The sequence below is a fragment of the Corvus brachyrhynchos genome, unplaced genomic scaffold (genome assembly GCF_000691975.1).
Source record: "Corvus brachyrhynchos isolate BGI_N302 unplaced genomic scaffold, ASM69197v1 scaffold544, whole genome shotgun sequence".
NCBI classification, from domain to species: domain Eukaryota; kingdom Metazoa; phylum Chordata; class Aves; order Passeriformes; family Corvidae; genus Corvus; species Corvus brachyrhynchos.
Genome location: NW_008238325.1, coordinates 220,899 through 231,472, shown reverse-complemented (window position 1 = coordinate 231,472; position 10,574 = coordinate 220,899). Strand labels below are relative to the sequence as shown.

The following is a 10,574-nucleotide window of genomic DNA, read 5'->3' as shown; positions in this document are numbered from 1 at the left end:
CTCAGGGGCACTGGGAAGGCAAAGCTCCAAGGAGCCTCTTGTAGCCAAGCACCTGAGGGGTTCATGGAATCGCAGGATGGTTTGGGTTGGAAGGGACCTTAAAGATGACCCAGTGCCCCCCCTGCCATGGGCAGGGACACCTTCCACTGTCCCAGGCTGCTCCAAGCCCCAGTGTCCAGCCTGGCCTTGGGCACTGCCAGGGATCCAGGGGCAGCCCCAGCTGCTCTGGGCACCCTGTGCCAGGCCCTGCCCACCCTCCCAGGGAACAATTCCTTCCCAATATCCCATCCAGCCCTGCTCATCAGATTGCTTAATGTTTTCAGAGGTTGCTGGCTGCACTTTGTTTTGGGTGTTGAATGTCACAGCCTTCACCGTCCTTGGCCTTTTCTTCTCCCAGAGCCCAGCCCAGGCTGCTGGTGCATCTCAATTCAGGCACCCAAAAATGTGGCATCCGAATTCTGTGCTCCCAAATCCCTCTGTGGTGCTGAAAAAAGTGAGACAGGTCACGTATACTTCATCAGCATAAATTCAGAATTAGCCTGAATACAGTTCCCTCTCCTGCTGTATTTTATTACAGGACAAACAAAACCCAACCAAGACTCGAGCTAAACTAGAAGAATAAGCAAAAAATCAAATTCATATGCCAAAGTTTTTTTTTTTTTTTCTAAATATATCTAGCTCATAAATCTATGTTTTTCATAGGCATTATTCTGGCCTTAATAGAAAAACAACATCAAAGAAGCTTAAGAAATTCTTATTCAAATATTCTGCATATTCCAGTAATTAATAGCAGTCAGTACCACAAGCTAATATGATTTCTAGGTGTATTTCAAATATCTGTTTGATATATTTTCATTTAATAGAATCCCTTGCTCTCGGTTTGAGGACCAAAGTGTTTGAAATTATGAGTTAGACACCCAGGAAGGAGCTGTAATTGCTTTGAAACAGTGATGATTAAAAAAAAAAAAAAAAAGAAATTGAGACCTTTTCCCTTGTCTTTCGGGAGCTTCCTGGGGTACTCAAAGTTACATTTAAAATCTTTTGTTCCAACCACGAGTGTTTCAAGTTGAGGTATTTTCATGCTGGTTTAAGTATCCATTTCTTTCACAAAAAAATATTCCCAGAAAGTTTCTTAGTATCACCCAAGCTCCAGCTCCCCTCCCTCTCCCAAGCTCCTTCAGAGCCGTCCTGTGCTTTTTCCATTTCTGCGTCTTCAGGCGGAGCTCTGCTGAGTAAAGTGGGATAATTCTCTTTTTTTGGACTGAGATTTTCAAATCACTGGGGTGATTTATACATCAGTATAAATTTATAGATTTATACAGCTCTTCAAATGATTTAATTTTTCGTGTTTCCACTCGTTGCTTACATCACCTCTCATAAAACCAGTCTGTCTTTAGTTTTGATTACTTTGCAGTGGAGAACAATTGGCTGACATCTAAAAATGTTTAAAATGATAAAATGTAAATTTAAAAGGACACTGAACCCACAGTGTTATTTAATACCTATTCCAAATACATTTAATTGATTATGGTGTAAATATACTCTAACTGCTTGTAGAAATTGGCAATATCATTAACAAATGCTAAGAAAAAAAAAAGCAAATTACTATCTCATTTTGTTTAATCAAATATTGCTTATATGCAGTAGCTGCTAGTGATAGATCTCTTCAGGTCGTGTAAATTGTGATTCTCCATGAACAAACCAATTAAAGTTGAAATGAGGAATTTATTGGGAGCAAGGGACTATTATGCGAAGCTATTAGGCAAATTTGAATTGGAAGTCCCAAAATAGAAAGGTTTGGACCTAAAAGAGGCTGTAATATATTAAAAAGCATTAAATTAGTTGCTAGGAGAGAAACATTACTTGGGCTAATCTCTGGATACATTACTGGTCTAATCAGAAGAGATGAGGGATGAGTGGTTTCCGAGGCATGGGGAGCTCAGAGGCTGCAGAGGGAATTCATGGCAGGAATTTACACCCAGCCATTTATCAGCTCTGGTTTCATTTCCCGAGCAAAGGAGGCTTGTGCAACCCAGCTGCCTGTCAGTTTGGGCTGCTCAGCACCAGGCGTTGGCCAAAGCGTTGGCCAATTCCATCAAATTTGACCAAAAAAGCAAAATGAAATTCCTCTAAGTTTTGAGAAATGTATGAATTATAACCCTGTAAGTTCCTGTACGTGAGGAAAGGCTATGGGCACTCAAACTCAGCTGGATAAGTGAGAACCTGATCAGGGGAGAAATGTTAGAAAAATCCCATTTCCTAGGGACACAGGTTCTCATCATGAGCCACAAGATGTGGGAAGTGCATCCCTCTTTAATTTGGACACCACAGAACAACACTTTTTGGGTTGCTTGTTTCCTTTGTTTATTTTCCTCCTCATCATGTAATTTTCTTGTATTTTCTCTCCTTTTTTTCACTGTCAGTTTTACTAAACTCGATGCCACAATTATTACAGAACTAGGGGATACCAATATCTTATAAAATTGATCATTGAACAGCTTTGAGTTTTTCCAGAATGCTGTAATGAGCACAGCAGCTAATCAGGCAGCAGATCTTTTATTTATTTTTATTTTAAACTTCCCAATCAATGGATCAGGGATCCCAAGCAATGGAAATGCACAGTGAAGGTTGTCCCACACAAGTCACAGCCCATTCCTTTGGTTGCCAGAAGCTAAGGAATGTTCTGGCAAGGCATCTGTTATTAGATCTCCAGCTACAAAGTACATTCCAGCTGCAGATGTTTAGCCAAGAATGACCTTTCTGTCCAGTGGCTAAAGCTTACTAAGACACACGAAGATTGTTTTAACATGCAGAGTCATCTATTAGTGATCAGGAACTGCAGGAATAAAAAGATTGGACTTGAAGAGGTGAACACTCCTGGGAAAATTTAATTTACCCCTGCCTGAGGTCATAGTTTTGACACTGGGAGAAGTCAGGATTTTTATAGCTGGCCCATGTCTGAGTGTCCAGCTTGAGTAATCAGTTGAACTCTGTTGATGTCCACATTGGAGGTGAGGACCAGGAGGGCTGTGTTTTAATATAGAAAGTTCTATGTTATTTAATATTCTGGGGAAAAACAATAATCAAACATAAGGCACCCCAAACTGAACACTCCAAGTTGTCAGACCTTTGACATTTATGTTCTTGTACCCCAGTTCTGGATGTGGAATTGGAGGTGATGATTGAGTTCTACTTCATGGATGCATATAAAGATACCTTTATGTAAATCCCTCAGCATTCATGGTAGGAATGGGGATAAAACACTGGTGAGAAAATTGTGTGGGGGTACAAAGAGTAATTTAAACAATTCCCCGCTGAGGTAAGAAATGTGGTTCCTGGTGGAGATGACTGAGAAGGCTACACTGTGACTTTATCTTGTTTCTGATGCTTCCTGACTTAAACAGCCTTGTCGTTGTAGCGGCTCAAAACCATTATCCTTTGTGAATAATTCATGCAGGTAAGTAGATGCATTCAAATGCACAGATGTTGTAGCAGGGCTAGGAAGTAATGGAGCTCTATTTGCCACAGAGTTACAAATTCCCTGTACTCGTGACACGCACAGGATGCACTTGGAATTCCCATACGTGACTTTATGTCACTGCCATGCAGTCAGCACAGCTGAACTTCAGTGTATCCTGTGCTGGAGCGATTTGTTGCCTGTCAAGGCAGAACAACTTCTAAGAAACACTGACATTTGATCAGCCTTTTGCTGCAATCCCCAGAGAAAAAACCCCTCCTCATGCCATTACATGCTCCATTGTTCTTAACATGACAGCTTCCATAAAAACAATAGTAAACACTTAAAATAAAGAGTAGGATCCCATATCTTTTAAACGGTGAATTGACTTTAAACAATTGGAAACCCCTGTTCCTGAGGAACAAAAAAGAAAAATAATAATGATTGAGTGCTAATGATAATCTGGATACTCCTACAATTAAGGGGCAGGATATTTGAGCCTTTGGGCACTGATCCAACAGCACATTTTGTGCATTGACACAGGGAGCTGTTTGTGTTTTGCTTCTGTGGGGTTTTTGGTGCTACAGATCCCTCTGAACCAGTGGGTGAAATCAAACAGCGACTCGGGCTGCCCCATGCAGAGGAAGGAGTTCTGTAGGATGAACAACTGCACATCAAAGCCCTGGGGCTGCGTCTGCAGCCCGGTGGGAATGGGAGGGAAAAGTCCTCAATGAGAGGAAAAGCCCCTGACTCCTGGGGGAGCACCATGCAGGGGTGAGGACAAAGGAGCCTGGTGGCTTCTCCGTGCCTGGAGTGCTTGGGAATTCTCTGTCCTACCTGCGAGGGAAGGGGGCTTCCCCACGCTGCTGTTTCAAAGGACAGCAGTTGCATTCTGCATTTTATGAGTCAGAGGAAATTGTTGAACTTGGGAAGGCTGACTGCAGACATTGTTTTTCTCTCATACATAGGATAATCTCCAGTGATTACATTTTCCTGGTGCATTTCCCATTGGGCTGTCCAGACTGGAGGCTGTGGCAGATGCAGGAGTAAATAGGTCAGTGAATTTTGAGTTGTTCCATCCCCTGCTTTTTCCAGTCTTGTCACACTTATCCACATTTTTTTTCACAGTCTTTGTTTTTCCAGCACCTGAATAAAAGCCAGGATCTGAAATCCCACAGCTGTAAAACTGTCTGGCCTTCCAGAAATCCCATCTTCATAATTGTTTATGTTATCATTGCGCTGTAAGATAGTGAGTGATGTACAAATGAACATTCATTGATGTTTATATCTGGGATATCCTTGTGAATTTTAAAGGATCTGAAATGGAGACTTCAAATGGAGTTTGGAAACTCTTGCTTTGTAAAGTTAATCTGAGGAGAGAAAACAACCACTCAGGAATTTATGTTTAAAATCTGAAGAAATGTAAATAAAGAATTTTAAATTAGCTTAAAATGAACTCAGGACTTCAACAGCCATATCCACGTTCATTTTCATCTTCATGGGACTGCAGTCTCTGTTAATGATATTATCATGGCCTGGCAGACTCAAACAGCAGCTGTTTTTCCAGTCAGTTACAGGGTTATCCCTAAATAGTAGTTTTAATTTAATTGGAGTTATTGACTTCTAGCTTCTTCCTATTCACCAGGAAAATGTGTGCAGGCTTTTTTCCTAAATTGTTTCCTAATTGTTAGTCTTGGAAGGGCTTTGCTGTTACATTACAAACTGAAATTAGTTCCAGTCCAAAGGAATTCTATGTATTTGTTTGGGAACATACAAGAGCCCAGAGGAGTGGAGAAAAGGGCTGAATTTGAGAAAGACCTGCTGAAAAACCTTCAATCTCTTCTGAAAGATATCCGAAATTACTTCAGTCCTATTAATGAGCAATTACTCTTGACTACTTCCTGTGTTGAGAGAATTATTGTGTTTTATTTGCTACCAAAGCCTCATTTGAGTCACGTTTTGCCTGATTCTGGTTTTATCTGAGTTCCCTACAAAGGATTTTGTGTAGGATTCTCTCCACATTCTCTTATTTACTGGAAGATGAATGGCTGGCGGCGGCTCTCAGTCACTTCCACATCAGTTTTCCTCACAGCTTTCCCTGTTTCCCAGCTCCTTGCTCTGTCTGGGATCAGGGTGTTCCTGCAGAGGTCAGGTTTATTATGTATGTAAGTGAGGATGACAAAGTAAAGAACCACTAAGGACTCGAATGATGATGGTCCTAAAAGAAAAAATTAATAGTTACACCAGTCAGACTCCTGAACCAGCTGTAGAAATCACGCTGCAAACTGATCTTTTTTGTCTGTGAAAAAACACAATTTGGCTTTTGGCCTGGATCCATCCAGCACCGTAAGGACAGGAAAAAAGATCCCGGGAGCTGTTTGTTTTTGTAGTTATTAAAACCGATGAGCTCAGGGTTTGGAAATGCTGAAAAAAAAAAAAAAAGGAGAGACGACCTGGAGCAAAGCAAGGGGAATTCACACGCAGGGTGGAGAGGGAATGTTGGATATCGGTGCCACCTAGTGGGGATTCTCCAGAAGATCGAGGAAAGCCAGGTTGCTGCTTTTCACCCTAAGAAAGTCTAGAGAAATAGAGAAATCCTTGATGAGGGTGTGGGTGCTCAGCAGCATCAGTAAGTAAGGCTGGGAGTGTGTGAGATGGAGGCCACAGGTGGTGGATGGAAAAAGTAAAGTTAATTAAATCTCTGGTACAGCTCCTTACAAGGGGACTGTGTCTTTTAGAGTCAGCTAACAAAAAGCCCCTAACACTGCTCAGTGGATGTAGGGGAGCTCTTCGCATCTGGAATATTGCCCTGGAAGGCTGGGGAGGGGCTCGAGACAGTGCACATGCAGGATTTATTAACCATACCTGGGCTGGAAGTGCTTGGAGGCAATGGAGCTCATAAAGTTTTACAAGCATTTACACAGCACATTTACATTGTGAATAAAGAAGTGCTACAGCTGCTGGTAAGAACCTCTGCACGGAGTTACTGCCTTGTAAATAATGAGCCTTGAGAGCAAAATCTACTCACCTACATTATCAGACATTCTTGTGCTCTGGCCATGATGATGAACAGTCTGTGGCTCAGTGCATGCCTTTTTTTTTTGTTTGATTTACAAAAAAATTAATTTCCTAAGGAAATGATGTTGCAATCAGCCAAAGGTGTCGTGTTTGTGTGTTGTTCACTTTCAAACCTTGCAATTCATTGTCTAACTCGAGCAGATTTACCAGAGGGCAGCAATCTCAGATACAACATTCCTGAAATTTCATGCAAATTGGTGTCTGGGTAGAGGAGAGGGAGCCAGGGGAAATGTGCCATCAACTGGCCTCTAATAACATGGAAAAATACTTAATACACACTGCCAGCACAAAATAACCCTGCCATTACTTTTCATAGTAAACTATAAACCACAAGATTTTCAAAGATAAGCTTCTGCTGGAAGTATTTGTTCAGGCAAAAGCAACAGAAAAGTGGTAGTAAAAGAGGAATGTGAGTGGGATGGGGGCATTGAGCAGCATCAGGGGTTTTACTCCCAATTCCACTCTCTGCAGAGGGATCCCTCACAGCCCAGCACACTGCCTGGCACTGTGGCACCACTGAATGCCACAGGGATTCTCAGCTGCAACGCATTTAGACCGTGGCAGAAGCCCGAAGTGTTTGCCTCACCTGGATGGCTCTCGCTGTTTCATAACAGAGAAGCCTGGTGCAGTCTGAACATATTCTTGCTGTTTGCCACTCATTCTGCTTCAAGTGTGAGATCACCTTGTCCCCAGGTGGGGCTCAGAACTGCAGTGTGTGACAGAAGGCAGAGGGACTGATGGTCCTTTGGTTTAAAAGGGGGTGGCAATTCACAGAGTCCCAGGAAAACAAAAAGGAATGGAATGAACTCCTGATCTCTGTGCTGCCTCTGGGACACCTCTGCCTCTCCTGTCTCTGTGCTCAAAGGGGCTCTCCCTTCCTCCACACGTAATGTGGAAAGAGGAGGATTTGTTACGTGGGCAGCTGGCCTTGCATCCGTAGGGATCAAAGGTGTGTTTGCCGGAGGGGGAGAGAGAGAGGAGATACCAGAAGCCTGGCGATGCAGATCCCAGAATCCCAGAATCCCAAAATCCCAGAATCCCAGAATGGTTTGGCTTGGAAAGGACCTTAAAGTCCATCCAGTGCCACCCCCCGCCATGGGCAGGGACACCTTCCATTATCCCGGGTTGCTCCAAGCCCCCTCTAACCCGGCCTTCCAGGGATCCAGGGGCAGCCATGATCAATGGGAACAGTCCACGTGTTTCAGCAAATATCCCAAAACCCCACAGCATCAGGCACACCTGGAAACCTGATTCTCTGTGGTTTCTCTTTGGATATTTTACGCTTTTTGGAGAGCCACTTTTGCTGACCTGCTCCAGGGCTGGGACACGAGACTTTGGAGAGGAGCTGGAAATGTCTCTTCTTGTATGTTGTTTATTATCTTCAAAAGGAATCTCCTTTTCAAAGAGCCCCACGGAAGTTCCTGTATTTAAAAATAGCAACCCTAAAGGGCTTGTGTTTTCCTCTGAGCTTAGCTTCTTCCAGATTGCATGAGTCAAGGAAAAGCCTGAACATATAGGGAGGAAGTGACATAGACATATTGCTCATGATGAGAGCACTCAGCAAATGGGAAACAGAAATTTGGCAGGGGCAGTAAGGAAGATTAAAATACATCTGGTGTAGAGCCGTGGTATTCCAAGGGGTGAAATAACCCAAACAATTGGAAATCAAAATACATCATTGGTTATTTTAACATTCAAATGCCAGCAACGGGGAGAGTGAATTTGCCAAATTTTGGTAAAATAGTATTTTATTATGGTGAGCTTTCTGCAGTGGCTCAGGTAAACTTCCTGGTTGCCTAAAATTAACTTGTTTTATCTGTAAAGAGACTAAAAGAATGGAGAAAGCTGCTTCAGCAAAGCAATAAAGCTTTTGAGTTCATGTAGCACAAGTAGAAGAAACCCACTATTAGGAAGAGCTGATTTTTTTCTCCAGTTTCAGATGGCATGAATCTGCAAATCTAAAGGTAAAATAATTGCTGACCTCTTACCCTTAAGAATGACTGATTAAAAGCTCAATTCCTAATCAAATCAAGTAAGCACTGTGTTTACCTAAGGCCTGCACCTCGCAGAATTGCTATTTAATGTGTATTATGTGCATAAAACAAAGACTGGAATTCCTACAGACACTTTTCTGGGTGACACCCGCGTTCTGTTAAAGCCAATATCAGATTACTGACTACAGCATACTCCAAATTTCACTTTTACTTTCTTTTCCCTTCACAATTTAAGAGGCAATTGCTTTGCTTTGACTTGACTCATAACCTGAGGCATGACTAACGCCGATGTGCAGCGATAAAACTTCCTGTTCGGGTAAATCCCCAGAAACTTGAGCAACTTTATTGTCAATTTGGACTTGTACCAATGCTACAGTGGAGGATTTTTTTTTTCATTTTTATTTCCAGAGTAAAAGTAAGAGGCCCCAGATGAAAGATGACAGCCAGGCTGCATGCTAGAGCAGTTTAGGTCCAGAGCCAGACCTGTATTCTGCAGCCTGAACCTTTTTCTAATTAAAATAAACTTGATCTACTGTTACAGTGTTTGAGAGCTTTTGAAGTCAGACTCTCCCTCTTCCACTTTTGCAGGGTATTTTAAGAAAAGAAGGTTGTCTCTGCTTTGGGACACATAAATGGAGCTTGGTTAATAGAGGATAGTAACCATAGGGTAGATGATGTTGTAAACTTCTTGTTCCACTTTGATGTGTCCATCCTAAACCCCTGAATTTTTTACAGCATTTATCACGATGGCATTTGGTGATATTTTAAGTTTAAGAGTGGGCTTACTGTCTTTTTTTTCCCCCTCAACTCAGTATCCACTGTCTTTTTAGAGCTTTCTTCATGTGGTTCAGTGCAAATTTTGAATCTTGTTCAAGAAGTAGGTTTTATATGATTTTCTCAAGACATGAAGCCTCACAATCAGCCAGGATTCCCCATCCTCTTTGTCACTTATAACCAAATTTGCCAATATTTCCCTATAAATACCAAAGGCACATTCCCTCGTCTGAAGAAAAGTTAAGTTTTTTAAAATGGAAAATAAATTTCCTTTTTTTTTCCATAGGAATTAGAGTATCTAGGATATTTTTCATGAAAACAGGTTCCTTCCCTTATTTGAAGGGAAGAGCTAAACCCCTGACTTTAACAAGCTTCACACTTTTAGCAATGTGCTTTTTAGAGCTCACTGCCCATGCAGATACATCACGATATTCAATATATTCACGTGAAATGCAACACACAGCTGAAACCTTCAGTGTTCTCAGAGGCTGGATGACACGCCTGAGTGTCCCTTCTTGGGAAAAGAGTTGTTCTAGAAGAGCAAGAGTTGGTTTAAACAGGATGCTCTATATCAGCCTTGTTTCAGTTGAGGACTTCCCATCACTGGAAGTGTCCAAGACCAGGCTGGACAGGGCTTGGAGCAGCCTGGGATGGTGGAAGGTGGCCCTGCCCATGGCATGGGTGGCACTGGATGGGCTTCAAGGTCTCTTCCAGCCCAAACCATTCTGGGATTCTGTGATAAACCTGTAAGTGGCAGATGTCCAACATTTTCAGTTAGTGCAGGATGACTTCTGGCAATAACAAACACTCTTTAAGGTGCCAAAGCTGTTACCACTGGTCACAACTTCTGCATGTAAACATAAAAAACTGCAGAGCGCAAAGCCACAGACTAATGATCATCCTTGGGGTTTTTCTCACCTACAAAACTGTGCAGTTCAGCCTGGGCAGAGCAGTCCCATATAACAGGAAACTTTGCTCAAGAGGTCTTGAAATCCCTGGAAATCTTTTTTGTATTGCCTGGGCCCCAAATCCTCTCATTATTAACCAGATCCAGAACATGCATCCAAGCTTTCTATCCTGTTTCCATGCCATAGTGCTTTGATGGGACACAATTTAAATTCCTTTCAACTCAAATTCTCCTTGACTACAAGAAACATTGACTGGGATCCTGCCTTTAAAAACAGCTGAGTGGAGGAGGCCCTGTGCTCAATCCCAGCCAGTCAGGCCTTTATGATCTGAGCTGCTTTCCACACCAACATCTCCTACGGGAA

At 42.3% G+C, this 10,574-nt stretch overlaps 1 long non-coding RNA gene across 1 annotated transcript in view; it reads left to right on the top strand.

The window, feature by feature from the left end:
* The window catches only part of LOC108446760, a 19,502-nt gene extending 13,042 nt beyond the window's left edge, over positions 1-6,460 (top strand). Inside the window, exons 2-3 of the long non-coding RNA XR_001862053.1 lie at positions 4,426-4,511; positions 4,586-6,460. This is a non-coding gene — a long non-coding RNA (uncharacterized LOC108446760). The remainder of the gene's footprint in view (positions 1-4,425; positions 4,512-4,585) is intronic.
* The last annotated feature ends 4,114 nt before the right edge of the window (positions 6,461-10,574 follow it).